The sequence below is a fragment of the Desmodus rotundus genome, chromosome 7, assembly GCF_022682495.2.
Source record: "Desmodus rotundus isolate HL8 chromosome 7, HLdesRot8A.1, whole genome shotgun sequence".
Taxonomy (NCBI): Eukaryota; Metazoa; Chordata; class Mammalia; order Chiroptera; family Phyllostomidae; genus Desmodus; species Desmodus rotundus.
The window spans coordinates 7,816,540-7,834,075 of NC_071393.1; the positions used below are offsets into that span (position 1 = coordinate 7,816,540).

The following is a 17,536-nucleotide window of genomic DNA, read 5'->3' on the forward strand; positions in this document are numbered from 1 at the left end:
TTGACAAAAGCCACACACTCGCAATGGCAGAAACAGCTCTCAAGAGGATGCACGACTTCGGGGTGCTATCCTCATGCAATGGGGTACTTTGTGAAAGGAAGAAATGAGCTACTGCTGCGTACAGTAACACGGAAGAAACTCGCAGACAGCATGCGTGTTGAGTCACAGAAGCCAGACGCAAAGGCGTCTATTCTGTATGAGTCTGTCAGTGCGTATTTCGAGGACAGGCCAAACTCATCAATGGAAGACAGAAGTCAGAGCAGTGATTGCCTCTTGGTGTGACCACAGATGGAGAAGCAGCATGAAGAGACATTACGGGGTGCTGCACCCTGGCCTGCCTGGGTGGTCGTTACACACACACGTGATACATTTACCTGTGAGATACAGACGCACATGCAGACGTATCCGTATTTAACGTGAGCATACTACGTGCACTTTCGTTTTTCTGTGTTATGCCTGAATAAATTTGCAAAGAAGCAAGGCAGGGAGGTAAGCAAAGGAACTTGTACAAATTCCCACACCTATTCAATGGCAGAAAAAGAAATCTGACCCCACGTCTGCCTGCCTGGATTCAGAGTACGCTCTAACCACTTGGCAGCACTGCCTCAGAGCTGGGTTTATGTTCACTGTTGAATAAACATTTGTGGGTGGGTGTCTGTTTATAGAAACTTAGCAGCATGAGCTCACTGGCATTCAAGATTTCGATCCCGGTGAATTCCCTCTGACCCTTCCCATCACCCCTTTCAATATCTCTCGTGGCTCTTGATGAGGAAAATGTAGCCACTGCAAGGTTATAAAGAGCTCCCACTGCAGGCTGGAGTTTCGTGGTGAAGCTGGCCTCCTGTTCTCAGGCCCGTCATCAAGGGAATGTGGACAAGAGGAACAGAGACAGGTATTGATCCTTGTTCATTACTTAAATGCAGATGGCGGCAGGCAGCTCTGCTCAATAAAGCCCTGACAGAGACGCCTCAGTCCTGAGTGATGGCCCCAGCAACACCCACGGGCTCCTCGAGGGGCCGGGAACTCAGTTTCTCCAAATGAAAAGAAGAGGGGGGAGTGTTGATAGGTCCAGCCAGTCACACCAGGTAGTGTGAGAAGTTATTACAGCCACACTTACAGGGTGCAATGGGGGACTTGGATATTTTTGTCTCCCTGGAACAGGGGAAGCACTTGCTAACTTCTCTCCTGCTAAGCTTAATTTCAAAAACATGGCATCTAAAATATTGTGGGCTCATTAGAATTTCAGCCTGTTCGTAGAAGCAGCGAAGCGGCTGGGAGTCCTAACCCTGGAGAGACACACTTTTGTCTCGTCCTCGCTCCGCGGCTTGCCAACACTCTGAGCGTGGGCAAATGGCTTCTCCTCCCCCGACCTCCGCTTCCACTCCTGAAATCGGAGACAGCGTGCAGCTACACCTCACAGGGCTGCTGGAGGCTCAGATGAGTTCAGCTGCTTATCACGGTGCCTGATACAAACTAATCTCTCGATAAGTATTAAGTCAACAATGATTGTGGTGAGACATCGATAATCAGGACAACTAGTGTTAGGTACTCTAGAGTCACCCTTTAGCCCTTCGACTACCCAAGAAGGAGTAATCTTCGAGATACAGGTTACATTTAAGTAAAAGTCAATTCTAGCCCTGGCTGGTGTGTCTCAGTGGGTTGAGTGCTGGCCTGAGAGTCAAAGGGTTGCTGGTTCAATTCCCAGTCAGGGCACGTGCCTGGGTTGTGGGCCAGGTCCCCAGTACAGGGCATGCCAGAGGCAACCACACAATGAGGTTTCCCTCACTCTCTTTCTCCTTCCCTTCTCCCACCCTCTAAAAATAAAATAAATAAAATCTTTAAAGAGAGTCAGTTCCAAAGCAGCCATGATGACTTCTGACAAATCACCTCATCTTTCCACTTCTTCGTTTTCCCACAGAAAGGACTTGATGGCCTGTACAGTCACTTTTAGCTTAAAACCAGGATTCTATAAAGTTTCAGAAACGTGGCCGGCACGCCCAAGCCTGAGTCAGGGGACTGCAGGGAGGGCTCTGAAGTCTTCTGATTAGGATGCCAAGGGCTGGGAAAGGAGCGTAAACGAAGAGAATTCTAGAACGGGTCAACAAGTGCTGGGACTCTGGGAAAACCTTTAACCCCCAACCCTTAGGGTAGTTACCCCCTAACCCTTAGGGTGGCTACCCAAGTGGACAGTGCGGTCTCAGAAGTTGAGATCCACTCATGCATTCCACCACTTACTCCACGTGTATTCAGGTGCTTCTCCAGCCAGTACTGCCATATATGTTCGTTCTCACCTACAACGGGCAATGAGCACCAGGAGGCCCCAGGTGGGTCGTCTGAGTGGAGTCTGCACACCTAAGTTCCCGGTCCCCACTGTGTAAACAAAACTCTACCTCCTCCTGCAGGTGAGGGTCAGAAATGCCTCTCAGCATGGTGACTCCTCGCTGCCTTGTTTCTGGACCCAAGGAATCCGAAGTGCCCTGGCCACAGCCATAGCTTGCAGTTCAATGAGACCCTTGCTGTGCCTCCAAGATGTCCCTTTTGGGGGCCAGGACCTCCTACCTGGAAGAATATAGGGACTAAGCTCAAGGTCCTCCAATATCCAGCGGCTGGGTGGAACAGGAGGGTAAGGCAAGAGGATGAAGAAGCAGCAGATGGAGAGGTAGGGTAAACTGGGAGACCATGAAATTACTCAAATCAAGTGCAGAAGCTATGTCAAGATGGGAGAGTGTGTCAAATCCTGTGGAGAGATCACATAACGTAGGAAATAAAAATATTCCGTTGAGTGGCCAAGGGAAATGAGGACACCCACTGGATTTTGCAGCCTCGTGGAGGTTCTCAGGGACTGTGTGGGGACAGGTGTCGATGGAGAGGTGGGGGTGTGAGGCAGACTAGGGAGGGTTAAGAGTGGGAGGTGAGAAGATAGAGACAGTGAAATAGAGGACTTTATCCAAGAGTTGGCATCAATGATGATCCCTGTGCCCTTGAGTGGATGGGTCTGAGGAAGTATGCATTATACTTCAACTTTCCCATGCGTGGGTCTGAAAAAGGAAAGAAGTAACATCTCTCAGTAGACATTTCTATCTGAATGTGAGGTTTGAACTTCACTTTCTGATGCGTTCAAACCCAACGGAATATGGAGCTTTGGAGTAAGTCTCCAGTGCTAATGCACACACATATTCACTCACACACACATTTTAAGAGGCTTATGTACACGCTCATAATTCTTCCTAGACATCAAGTGGCTCTTTACAGGCTCCATTTTGATGACCTAAGGATATGACAAATTAAACAGAAACATAAGGATTAAATTTCCCTCGAAGTACTGGGGCTTTAGGGAGAAATAAGGAGAAGAAAGAAATGCCTGGATGATCACATTGTGGTTTTCCCTTTCCCTCACGGTTCCAGAACTTTATCTATGTGGTCTCAGAGGGCATGCCAAACCCAAGTGACGTCAGCCACCACACATCACAGCCACACCCTGCCCTGCAGCATCTCCTCCGTGAATCCTCTGTGGCCAAGCAGACAGCACCATGTTCTCATGAATGAGTGTGTGGAAGGAAGCACAGCCTCGCAGACCAGCCTGGTTTTTGGAGGAAGGAGTTCAGACACAACACCCTTTGATTCCTTCTGAAAGCCATGGATCCATGATGAATGAGCAGTGACCGAGACTGGCTCGGGGCAGTACCGTCTTGCATTTCTCTAGCTTTGGTGGTAATGGACAGTTGCTGTTTTCGCCTGGTTGGGATCCACTCCCCCTGTAGTGGGGACGTTTCTCTCCCCAGTTCATGCAGTTAGAACCCCTGTTCCCTCTCCTGCACATGTGAAGCAGACCCTGCCAATTGGAGCCATGCACCCCAATAACGTGATTGGTTCAGAAAGGAACATGTGACAGCTGACAGCCAATCAAAGAAGTGAGTGGGTTCAGGTTTCTGTTGGCACCGATGGGGAAAGAGGAGCGCCCTGTCTGGTATGCTTCAAACTGGGAGAACATGATACAAATCTGGAGTTGTGGTGCCTTCCTGTCAAGTTACCACGGAATGAAAACCTGCTTGAGAATGGAGCCCATGCAGAGGAAAGCAAGACTAGAGTAAAGAGAATAAAACTAAGTCTGGAATATGTCATTTGAGGCCTTGGGTCTGCTGATATCTTTCAGTAACTTAATCTATAAAGTTCTTTCCACTTACTCCTACTGAGTTGGGCTTCTGTTGCTTTCCACGGAGAGTCCTGATAGAGCCAGCCCTTTTTTTTGTTTTTGGATGTGCCCACAACAGTATATCTATTACTTGTGTGAACTATTTTCTTCTTCGTTTTACATCGATTAATGACAACGGGAATCTTTTGCACCTGGGTAGGGCTTCATGCTTTCCAGAAATCCTTCACCGTGGATGAATATCAGGAGTGGCCGCCTCACGTGTTACAGCCGACATCTGCCCAACGTCTGTTCCCACTGGCCCATCCCCATGCTGTTCGGATCGCTGCACCTTTTGGACATCACCTTGCCTTTCACTTGCACGGCTGCGTTCACACCACAAGCCGAGCTGGGAAGCGGACTAAAAGCCCACGTCACGGATGAGCAAGATAAAACTCCAAAGTGACTTCTCCAAGCTAATCAATGACCAAACCTCGTTTTGAAATTGGGACTTCTGTTCCAAAGCTCTTTGTTCCTCACTGTGCCCTGTACAGAATGTAGAGACATACTAATTCCATCTTTCCATTATTATTCATCCAAAACTGGGCTAAGGGCTGGATATTTATTGAATAATTGCAACCAACCTCAGGGAGTTGGTTTTATCTTCTTCATGTTGCATGTAAGGAAGCCGACACACACTGAGGTTAAGTTTATTATGCTAGGAGTAGCAAAGACAGAATTTGAACTCAGATCTGCCTGCTCTAAAAATAACGTGGCTCCTACCCTCAAGAATCTAGTGGTAGACAGGATAGGCAAGCCTTTATTAATCCCAGCTTTACAAACACAGTGGAAGTGGCTCTCCGCAGATAACATATGCTGTACGAGGTCAGGACAAGGAGGGGCGCCTGCGTGCGGGTCATCGGGAAATGCTTGAGTTGCCAGGAGTTCACATCAACTCGAAAAAAAATACTACTTGTGATTTTATAATATTGTGGATACTTGTAGAAACTTGATGGGCTATGTTAAACCTTGAATGGTGAATGGGGCTCAGTCAGGCAGAGACCCAGGAATTCTGGTAAAAGGGCCAGCACCACAAAAGCAAGAAGTGTGGGCAAACCTGTAACGTTTAGGAAAGGAAGCCAGTCTGCCTATGTCAGGGATGGTAAGTCAGCTTTATTTTGCACACCAGGCTTCATCATTTGAAAACGGTTGCCTGGAGTACTCTGTTGAGGACCACAGTGAGACTGTGTGAGAAGTCGGAGGATAGAGTTCTGAGATCGCTTAGTGATGTCTGTCATGGGCACAGGATGGGAACCAGGTAGCACAAGTACTGTATACCTGCCATCACGACATTGCAGAATACAGGGCATACTAATGGATGAGGGAGCAAGAAGGCTGAAATGTCATTTAGGGTATGTCACAAAGACTTATTTTTCTAGGAGGACATGCAATTTGGACTTGATTGAATGGGCAAGGAGTGATTGTGAGCGTGAGTTCTTCAGCAAAGAAGGCTCCAAATAAAATTTGGGCTACAAAATGTGGAACTCAAAGGCAGGTGAAATGTGACGTGTGGTCCCTGACCACTCACTACAGCTTCTGAATTGATCTTCCCATGGAGCCAGTCATCAGGTATCAAAGTGCTGCCTTACAAGGAAAAAATTATACATTCACTATTGGGTAAAAGCTCAAGTTGAAGGCAAGTATCTGGTTTTCTCGAGAGCTGTGGGGTTGGCTAATAACATCCCAGATGTCACTTCCACAGCCCAGGAGTCTCAATGGTCATTTGGTTATCTCAACTATATTCTTGGATATGGTGTCCCACTGAGGAAAATTATGTCACTAAAAGCCCAGTTCTGACCTGATCTTATCACGGGTCGCCATCCTGTGACACCTAACCATCTTCATCATCATCACTCAGATTTATTGAGCATATGCTATGTGCTAGGATGAGCCTGGCTTTGTATTTCCATCTCAGTTTAACCTCACGACAACCCTAAGAAGTGTCAATGTGCCCACTTATTAGATGAGTAAACTGAGGCTCAGAGAGTTCATGTAAACCTCCCATGGCGGAGCCAGAGATACAAACTGAGCTCTGTCCATTGCCAGGGCCATTCTTGTCACTCAGCCATGGCTCAGCACTTGGGGGCTCCCACTGACATCACATCATGGAAAGCACAGACAAGTCTCCATGAATCCCCAGCGTACTGAGACCTCTGTCCCACCTGTTTCTCAGATGTCCCACTTCTTTCAACAGTCCAGCCACAAGAACCTGGAAATTAATTCCTTTGTGAACCACACCCCCCAAAACATTACTGTCAACAAGGAGGGTTGGGAGCCCCACTACACCCCTCAAAACCTCCCCTCATCTCTGTAATAAATATATCAGAAGCATGAAACACATTTCTGAAATTGGGGGTTGGGAACTCATAGATCATACATGGGTTTAAACTCCAAGTTTCCCAAGATCCACACACCCTTCTGGAAGCCTGGGCTTTATTTCCAGAGACACCTAAAACTCCCAGTTTCTAAGTCCAGTTTTCTGCTCTTCTACGTTCTGCTTAGGACACTGGCAATAGCAAAATCTCCACACATACCTAACGTCATATTTTAAATACATCTCTGAGCATCTGGATGGAGACCAGAAACCCTCCCATTCTGGTTCAAGGACCCCTTGTTTATTTAACTGATACATAATAAGCCCATTTGCTTTTACCTTTAACCTCTTAAAATGCTCTGTGGTTTCCATAGATTTCCTTTTCACATGTACAGTGATACCCACTTCCATTTTCATTATATATAAAAGCCATATACTTTCCATCGAGCCCATTTTTTTTTTCCAATACAAATCCATTTCATGGTATTTCCAAGCTTAGTAGAATCTCTCTCCAAAGGCTAAAGAAATTTTTTTTCTTGTATTTACTTGGATCGGTACAATGGGATTATTGTACAGTGTGGTGGAGTGTGGACCTCTGAAGTGTTTATTTGCAGAATGAAGATTCCCCTGGCTCAGTTTCTAGCGCCCATCTCTGTGTTAGTCAGGATAGGACAGACTTTGCTGCAGTAACAACCAACCATGAGTTACATTTGCCTTAAAACAGCAAAGCTCTATTTCTCATTTGCACACTAGTCCTATTGCAGGTCAGCTGGGGGCTCTGTCCCCCAGGTCCTTGCTCTGGTACTGGGCTGACGGAGCAGCCAGAACCTTGATGGTCGCCATGGAAGAGAGAAGGACAGATGTGGTCCATTGCATACTGGCTCTTAAAACTTCCACCCAGAAGAAATGACACATCACTTCTACTTGTACTTAGTGGCCAAAGGAAATCACGTGGCCATGGCCAGCCCTAAGTCCCAGCTGTAGGGAAGCACAACCCCCTTCCAAAGCCAGGTCAGGACACACTGAGCCCCGCTGGCGACTCCACTATGGCCAGAGCACGCTGTGTGAGGGAGGCGTGCAGGACACCAGTGACGAGAACTCAGCCTCACGGAGTGCCTACAAGAAGCGCATGTGACTTTGAACACCTGGCACGTATTATCTCATTGAAACTTGAAGACAAGTCAAGAGAAAGGCACACTTCACCCACCTCGAAACATGAGGACACTGAGGCCCAGAAAAGCTGAGTCACTTGGCCAAGGTCACCTAGCTGGAAAAGGGTTGTGCTGAGACTTGAACCCAGGCGGGTGGCCTGGGCCAGGTCTGCACTGCTAACTGCTGCAGCAGCACCTTGCTCCATGGCACCATTCTGACTAAGACGCCCCGCCCCGCCCTGCCTCGGTTCACCGTCTCTGCAGTGACAGCAACAACCCCGGACCTTGGCAATTCCTGCGTGGGTTACCCGGCAAAACAAAGCAACGCCGCTCCTGAAGTAGAGTTGAACCACATGCTGTCGTTGTGATGGACACGCAGAGGCTCAGAAACCATCAGCAAAGAAAAAGACAACCTATGGACTGGGAGAAAGCATTTGCAAACCACGTATCTGATAAGGGGTTAATATTCAAAACATACAAGGAACACACACAACTCAAATTTAAAAAACCAAATGACCCCATGAAAAATGGCCAAAGGAACTGAATAGACATTTTTCTAAAGAAGCCATAAAAACAGCCAACAGATACATGAAAAGGGGCTCGAGGTCACTAATCATCAGGGAGATGCAAGCCGAAACCACAAGGAGATACCAGCTCACACCTGTTAGGATGGCGATGCTTAGAAAGACAAGAGAGAAATGCTGCTGAGGACGCGGAGAAAAGGGAACCCTCGTGAACAGGTGCAGCCACTGTGGAAAATCGTGTGAAGCTTCCTCCAAAACTTGAAAACAAAACTGCCACGTGACCCAGCAATCCCACTACTAGGTCCGCATCCACAGGTAACGAAACCTCCACATCGAAGAGATGCTCGTGCAGCGTCGCTCACAACCGCCGAGGCATGGAAAGAGCCCACGTGTCCGGGATGGAATGAGCGGGTCAAGAAAGTGCGGGATAACACGTAGACAATGGAGTCTTTTGCAGCCTTTAATGGGAAGGAAATCCTGCCATTTGCAAGAACAGGGAAGAACGTGGGGACGTCATGCTAAGTGAAATAAGCCAGATGCAGCCAATACTGCGTGATCTCACGTGTACGTGGCACCTGGGTTGGACTGAGCATCGGGGGCTAGAATGGTGTTTGCCAGGCGCTGTTTGGATGGGCGCAACAGGGAGAGGCCAGTAAAAGGGTGAAGTCATCAGACGGGTGGGGTCTGAGGATCTGACTTACCTGTAACAAGTTGAGTACAGGGATAATCACCTATAATTAAAACTTTCTGAGAGAGTAGAAATTAAGTGTTCTCCCCAAAAAAGGGGTGGGGGGTACGAGGGGACGTGATGGATGTGTCAATTAACTTGACAGGGGGAATCTTTTCACAATATACATGTATCACTAATAATCACATTGTATACTTTAAATATATTATAATTTTATTTTTTCTGTTATACCTCAATAATGCTGGAGAGGAGGGGAAAGAACCATCCTCTTTAAGTCAGAATTTTTAAACCCATCTTCCTGGTTGAGGGGAGAGGGATGACATGTCTCCGCCATGCAGATGTAGAAGCCGGACCCTTGGGAATTATTCGTGATCCCTCTCGCTTCCTTACCTCCCATGTCCTCCATCACCAAGGCTTTGCCAATCGCTGCATCTCTACTTCCCACAGCCCTTCACTTCTTCCCCGCCCCACGTCGGCACGGTTCCAGCCACCATGCTCTTCTGCCTGGACTACTGCAGTGGTGGCCTTCCGGTGACAGACCACACCTGACCCTGTCACACCTTTAGTGTGACTGTGTGATAAATGTCTGCTTGTACCCCAGGATTCAGCAGTGCCTGAAGCCAGAGCCCCTTGGATATTTTCGCTGGCCTTCCGTCTCTTGCCATGAATCCACCCTGGCGAATGCTCACCTCGCCCCTACCATTCTGCACACCTCTGACCTACCTCGTGCCCCCAGGTGGCTTCTCCGAAGCCCGCACGTATTCGACACTCGGCGCGTGTTTGCCAGAGGGGCAGGGGTCTGGATGAGATTCAAAGTCTGTTCCACATCACAATGGGGCCTTCAGGGGAGAGGCTTTGGCTTTGCCCTTGAAAAACCCACAAAACGTCACCGCACAAAGACGCAGAAGTCAGATGGAACGCTCAACAAGAGCGTGGTGTGACCGGTCCTCTTTTCCTCCATCACGCGGTTTTTAAGAGCAGCATGGGGAGTTTTTCCCACTCCCTGAAATGTGGCTTTGCTTACTTACTTCCCAACCCCCAGGGAAGCCTCTCATCTCCTGGGCCTCTTTCATTTTCAAGTCCAGCCCAGAAAAAAAAAAGTGCATGTAGAAAATCCTATAATTACCGAATCTGATTTTCATTTGAACTTTTCCTCCCTGACTGCACCGCAGAGCTGTTTGGTGAGCAGCAGCCAGCAAAGGCCCAGAGTGTTCTGTGACAGAGAATCCATCGGTGTGTGTGCACGTGTGTGTGAGTTTGTACAAGGGTGTGTGGGTCAGGGTGTTTTTGCATGTGTGTGCTTTTACAAATGCATGTTTGAGTGAGTGTGTAAACAAAAGTGTAGTGGGTGTGTGTGAGAGTGTGTGAATGAGTGTGGCATGTAAGTGGATGTGTTTGACATATATGCATGTGTGTCATGTGTGTGAATAAGGAGAAGACTAAGAATGCATGTGGGGTGTACATGGTTTGCGTGTCCGTGAGTGTGTGAGTGGATGTGAGCGTGTGAGGGTTGCGTCAGTTAGAAAGGCTTTACAAGTGGGGGTCACACTGGAAAAGATGCAGGAAGTGCGAGGCAAGGACGGGATATCATGCAGTGTGCATGAGCGTAAGGTCACCAGCACGGGGACGGAAGGGGACCTCGGCTCTCCAGACTAGAGGCGTGTGTGTGGAGAAGGGCTGGGAGTCAGCCTTGGAGAGTGAAACCACAGAACTGTGCCTACGAGGGTCCCCAGCAGATCTCCGAAGAGATCAGTTCGATGTGAGAAGCTTAGAACAAGATGTCTGTTTGCGGGGGAAGGCCCCAGACGTCCTGTAGGGCAGCGTGTGCTGCGGGGGCAGCGGGCAGGGGCTTTGAGGGCAGGCCCCAGTCTGCGTCAGCACGTAACGGTGAGACCAGGGCCCCCAGGGCTGGGCTTCGTGGGTTTGAAGCCAGGGCCTCTGGCATCACTGTGGGCAAGCTAAGGTACAGAGTTTAAAGTTAAGTATCACACACAGGCTGAGTCTCTGTGTGACTCAGTTTCTCCATGCAGTTGCCTAGTTAGCAGATAGTCCAGAAATAGAAACAACTGAGAGAGACAGAAATAGAGTTAGGGAGGGAGGGATGGAGGGCAGGCAGGCTAGAGATGGATGCTAGACAGACAGATAGATCATAAGCAGATACCAAGTTCTACTGCGATTTTCTGTTTTAACTGTCAACCTCTCCCCCATTCCCCTAGAACCTGAGACTCCAGGGTTGAGACTCCAGAAGGTGAATCTCCAGCTGAGACTCTGGAACTTACCCACATCCCAAATCTAGCACAGTGCTAGGTTAGTAGTCAATGCTAGCAAGTGTTTGTTGAGTGACTGAGAGAAATACAATGGTGAAGTCAGGATCTTCCGGGAGAAATGGGGAGATATCATTTGAGTTGTACAGATAGGTAAGTCCTGGGGAACTAAAGCTCAGCACTGGACTCTAGTCAACAACCCTGTAGCATGAACCTCAGAGTGGCTAAGAGACTAGATCTTAATTGTTCTCACCGTAAAAAACAAAAGATAATCATTATGTGATGTGATAAAGGCATTAACTAATACGTTGGTGGTAATTACATTGTAATTTATAAATCTGTAATCATCACATCAATACATTGTAGACCTTGAACTTACACAGGCTGAGTTTCCTCGTCGGCCTTCCTACCAGTGGCTCCGTGGACAAAACAAAAGCTGTGTGAATACACTTGGGGCACGGAAGATGAACAGGACGAGCCACTGAAAGAGCATCAGAAGATGGCAGAACGGTCCCCAGGGACAGCCCAGTCTCCAGCGGTGTGGGGGCCGCACTTCAGGAATCCCGCGTCTCAGCGTATGAGGTGTCGGGCTGGCAGGCTGGGTTCTGCACACCCCTGGGGCTGGCTGCGGAAATCTGGTCCATGAGGTCAACTGTCCCAAAGATAACAAAGGCAAAATGGATGAGACTGGTGCTTGGTAGGCAGTGAAAGTGAGAAGACCCGTCCAGAAAACAGCTGACTGGACAGTGTAGGGTCTCCCATGGAGAACAATGCACAGGATCTAAAAGAGTATTTTAGTGCCTTTGGACAGGTTCCTAGGGTTCCGGTCGAGAGATTAAAACTGGTCATTCAGAAGCGCTGGGCTTTGCTCGATTCACAGAATGCGGAACCCAGGTGAAAGCGGCGTCATGGCGGCAGAGCGCCGATGGACGGTGGCATGACTGTACACGTTCTCATTCCCAGCAAAGCCCAGAGGGGCCTCTGCAAAGCAGAAGGGTGTTTGTTGGGCGTCGTGCAGAGGACGTGACCGATACGGGGAAGTGGGAGCCGTCTTCATTTCCGAACCAGCTCAGGGCTTTTGCTCGGTACATGTGCAGATGGTCACGTTGCCCAGTCTCTTGGTGGAGACGACTTGACCATGAAAGGAGTAGGCACACACACGGCCAGTGATGGACCTCGGTGCCACAGCAGCAGGCCGTCAGAGAGACGTGGACGCTGCGGCGGCATTCCAGGCGGCTCTGGGAATCAGGGTGGATTTGGTAACATGCAGATGGGTGGGAGCTGGCTTGGGAAACAATCAAGGTAGTAACCTGCGGGGAGGGAGGGAGTGGGTGCTTTCCACATCAATCCCGAGGTGATGGCAGAGCCGCTGGGGTGTGATGGGCATGTTAGCCAGAACCGAAAGCCGAAAGCCAAGGTACCACACAGAGGGAGCCAGATCAGGCCTCCCCTCAGGAAACAACTCTCACAGTGGTTGTTCTAATTCAGGTGCAGCCGTTGGTTGGGGGTCAGGTTCAAACGCAGGGTCAGGCAGTGGTTTTAATGGCGGCTTTGACCCAACCGTGGATTCTGACCTTCTAGCTGGGGACTGTAGACGCTGGGAGTTCAAATTTTCCTCAACCCATGGTGAGTATGTTATAAAATACCCATGTACTAAGAAGTTTCAAAATTGGTTTGTTCAGTGTGGAGTACATTCAGCAGTGTTTTTGACATTTTTCTTTAGAAAAAAGAAAGCTGAAGAAATTTTTTAAGTTTTATTACGTAAAGGGTTGAAATACAGAGTCTTTAAAAGTGAACTACTAACATAGCAATTGATATCAAAAGTTCCTCCTGTAAGCCCCGAATGGTGTGGCTCAGTGGATTGAGTGCTGGACTGTGAGCTAAAGGGTCACCAGTTCAATTCCCAGTCAGGGCACATGCCTGGGTTGTGGGCCAGGTCGCCAGTAGGGGGCGCATGAAAGGCAACCACATATTGATGTTTCTGTCCCTCCCTTTGTCCCTCCCTTCTCTTCTCTCTAAAAATAAAAAATTAAAATCTTTAAAAACATAGTTTCTCCTGTAATATTTTATCCCTGGACTTGTCAAGTGAATTCTTTGCATGTTCAAAATGGAGAACATTGATCAGAACCACATTCTCTTCTCCTTGGTTTAATTTGAACCCCACCATATGGACTCATTTCCTTAGGAAAATCTCCTTTTTAGAGATGATGGCGCCCCAGTGTTCGGTTCTTTTGTTTTTGTGTTTTAACCCTTGTCTCCCTCCACGTGCAGAAACACAGCACGAAGCCTCCATTTAACCTCCGCAGTTGTCTCCTTTCAAATGTTTATGGGAGAAGCACTTTGCCGAAGGTGGCACTGTAACTCCTCTGTCCTGGGAATACTTCTGTCCACGTGCTTTGTCCTTCAAGATTTCCTCATCACCCTGCACACGTCGCGTCTTGGACAGTGGGTGTGCCATTTTTACCCACTACCTCTTTATTTCACGGAGCTGAGTTTCAACGCTGTGGATGCAAGGCTGTGCTATCCAACCAGAAGGCTGTTTGAACTTCTGAAACCTGGTGTGGGACGGATGGTGCTGCGGAGGCATGAAAGGCTAGTATGAGTGAGAAAAAGAGGGAGCGCGTGCAGAGATGGCGGTGCAAAACGGGGATCTTTTCACTTGGCGAGATGTGTCTCTCCGTCCTGTGGCTTTGCTTTGGCGAGAGAGTGCGCCGAGAGCAATGGCAGCAAATGATGCACGCATGTTTCTTGCATTCAAAGGCCATCCACATCCGTTGGAAGACGTTAAGTGAGGTTTTTTCTTAGCTAACCCACGTTAGCTGAATGTGTTAAGTGAAACGGTACCTCACCCCTTTGTCGACTGCCGCGAACGCTGATGGTGCGTGTGCTCTCCTGTCACTGATCTGAAAGTGCGGTGATGTGAACCGAAGCTGACGGGTTGCAACCACGGCCTGAGCTTGTGGTGTGCTTTGCAGGCGTACTCAGAAGTCTGCACCAGGGAGCCGGGGGAGTCCCAAAGAAGGGGCACGTTCTAATGTCTGCTCGCTACGCACGAGAACGGTGGGTGCTGCGGTTCTGTGTCCTGAGCTTGGATGCTTTTGTAGGAGCTGTCAGTGCTGGAAATTCTTAAATAAAACTGACTTAAACAAAAAACTAATACAATATTATATGTCAATTATCTCAGTTTAAAAAAATAAAATTGGATTCTTCAAAACATTGAGCTCCTAGATCAAGACTTGCCTGAAGCTGCTTAATCTCTCGGTGCCTCACTTTTCTCCTGTGCAATTGGTATAAACACATGAGGGAGACATGGATTGTCAAAAGCACAGACTTGGGAGTCCAAAGACGAGATCTAAGTCTGTCCAGCTGCAAGACCTCGGCGGGTCATTTCATTGCTCCGAGCCTCCATTTCTTCATTGGTACGACGGGCACAGGGCCCACGGGATGAAGCTGTGGGAAGTACTAAGTGAGGTAATGACAGAAAAGGCCTTCACATAGCCCCCAGCCCAGAGCAGGACTCATTCAATGCTGACCTGACGGCAAGCTCACTTGCCACCTCATCACGATTTCATACACGTCAAGTGAGCGCAGGTGATGTGAAAGCACTTCCCCTATTATAGGCCATTATTCTTATTGCAAGATAAACTAATTTACCCAGCTCAGGTCAGAGGGCCTCGAGATTGTTCTGGAAGGCAAACCAAGGAAAGGAGGTGAGCACAGGAGGAAGAGCCAGGCTTTCAGGCCAACACAGACGTTGTTACTTAGAGGAAGAGAAAAGCTTGTGCAAAATCGAAGATGAGTGTTTTGAAGCTTTATATGAACTGTTTTTCCCTCAACTGCATTCAGAGAGAGGAGTGTAGTCCGATATAATCAAGGGCAGACAGAGAGCAAAATATTTATTCCGGTAAAAACACTCATCGCTCCAAACTCACTTGAAACATTTTCTGCTTTCTAAAAGCGCTCTCACGAACTCAGAGCTGCAAAGAATCACCCAGTGAGTGGCTGTTCCAAGCGGCAACTCAGTGCTTCTCTGAAAAGGCCACCCAGCCCCGGCCTGGGTGTCACGGCGGGGGCGGGGTGGGTGGGTGGTTGGCCTCGATGGGGCTTTGTACCTGCTGGCACTCACTGAGCTAATGGCCACGGCACCACACAAGCCCCAGATGGGGCTCTGCCAAGCAAGGGAGGACGGGGTGGGGGGGGCAAGGGAAAGCTGAGGCTGCTGCTGTCTTTTTGACCATTTTACACATGAGTGTCCTGCTGCTGTCACGGGGTCTGCAGAGAGGGAGGGTCCAGTTCAGCATTGAGAGAACAACGACACAAGCCTCAGTGGCACTTTTCAATGTTCTGGCAACCACACTAAAAAAGCAAAACAAGTAAAAAAAAAAAAGGTGACATTCATTTCGATAGCTTTTTTCTCTAATCCGACGTTCCGCAAACACCATCACTCCACTGTGTAATCAACGTAAAAACGAGTCACGCGAGAGTTCCCATCCTTTCTCCATCAGCCTGAAGTGTGTAGTGTGTATTTCCACTTCGGCTCACGTCATTTTGATCTGAACGTCACGGAGGACGCTGGCCACCGTGCGGCAAGGCACAGCTCCAGCTACGCCGGTTCCACGGTCAGCCCCGAGGGCTTACGCTTCCTCTCCCTGTGAGTGAGACAAAGTCTAAGTTTCAGAGGAGGGGAACCTCTTGGGAAGTTGGGAAGGGGTCCCTCTTCTCACCTGTGGTGCCCTCTGGGATTCCATGCAGGGGGAAGAAGTCTCGATCCTTCCGTCTCTCTCTGTATCCTCTTTTTCATTCCGTTTCTCTCTCTGTTGCTTCCTGTCTTTGCTCTCCCTCTTTTTCCTCTGTTTCTCTCTGTCTTGCGGCTCTCTTTCTGCCTGTCTTCATCTCTCTCAATCTGTCTTTGTCTCAAAGTCATTTTTTTTTCTTTTTACAAAAGCAACAAAAGTGAAGCAGGGCAGGGACAGAAAATAAAAGAAACTAAACAAGGCAGGGAAGCCCTACCTAGATGGGCCACTGCGGCAAAATGCTTCTGAAGACAAGATATTTAGGAAGACGCCGGCAGGATGGCAGGGCTCTCGCCCTGGTAAGATGATGAGAGAGACCGTTCCAGGGAACGGACTGTGCGAAAGACCTGAGGCAGCCAACCACTTGGCGAGGAGAAGGGAGAACCGTCCTGAGGAGAATGGTGGGAAACGGGGAGGGAAAGGTAAAAAGGTCAACACGGGCCAATGAATTAATGGGTGGATAAACATAGCGCTGCTATAAAGATGCCTGATCATTAGGGATGAGTCTCACAGGAAATATATAAGGGATAATTCACATAGGACAATTTATAAACGAATGTTTTATGCTATAATTTGAAAAAGTAAAAGGAGAACAAAGGAACTAAAAATATGAATTTTACACATAACTCTCATGAATTGAGAGTAAGGTTTTTTTTGTTTTTTGTTTTATTTTTTAGATACAAAGAGAGAAAAGCATAAATAAGTAACAGCAACAGGTGGCGTGGAAGGTCTTCAGAGAAAAACCGTAAGCCCTCCGTCCAAACTCCGCAATGCTGTCTCCCCGTGATGCGCTGGGGGCTAAAGGGAGACAGCATCGTGAAAAGCTCGAAAGGAGGACTTAACGGCTGATAAACGAAGTTTCTACAACGCATGTGTCCTCGGGAACGTCTGTGATGACGGAGCAGTAGGACCTCCCGCACGGCTGACCACTACCTTGTAGACTGATTGCCGGTGTCGCAGGGGATGGCTCTTTAGTGGGCAGGGAGTCCTATCGAACATTCCCAACCTACCTCCTGGTACCCCCAATCTCTTGACACTTCTCTGTCTGTCTTTGTGCTTCTCAAACGTCCACGTGCACCCAAAACACCAGGCAAATGTACAGGGCGGGGCAAAGTCGGTTTATAGTGTGAGTCCATGAAACACGGAGTTAATAAAACTATTGTAATGATCGCAACCTGCATGTCTTTCCCATACGAACAGCTGTAAACCGACGTGGGTCCCGCCCTGTACGGCTTTCGAAGCACAGATTCCTAGCTGATCTCCCCGTAACTTCTGTTGCAGTTTGCTTGGCGCGGAGCCCAGGAATCTTCATTGTACCCCGCACCCCCTTCCCAGAAGAGGAAGACGCAAGTGGAGAGCGGACGCTGTTTTCCGACACGCCGGTGCAGGCCCGGCCCGACTGCCCCTTCCGCCGTCAGAGAAAAGTTCCGTCGCTGCGCTGCGGAACACGTGGCCGCTGGCCGCTCGGAATGAGGCGGTGGGACTGAGCAAGTGGATTTTTCACTTTCATTAATTTCAATTGAACTAGCCACGCAGGACGAACGGTAAAGCAGGCCCTTCCTCCAGTAACAAAAGCCAGGGCAGTGAATTCCTGGAGTTCAGGAAACTCTCCG

General features: G+C 48.7%; 1 pseudogene; it reads left to right on the top strand.

The window, feature by feature from the left end:
• Window positions 1–11,629: 11,629 nt before the first annotated feature.
• LOC112310476 (TAR DNA-binding protein 43 pseudogene) lies at window positions 11,630–12,724 on the top strand (annotated as a pseudogene).
• The last annotated feature ends 4,812 nt before the right edge of the window (window positions 12,725–17,536 follow it).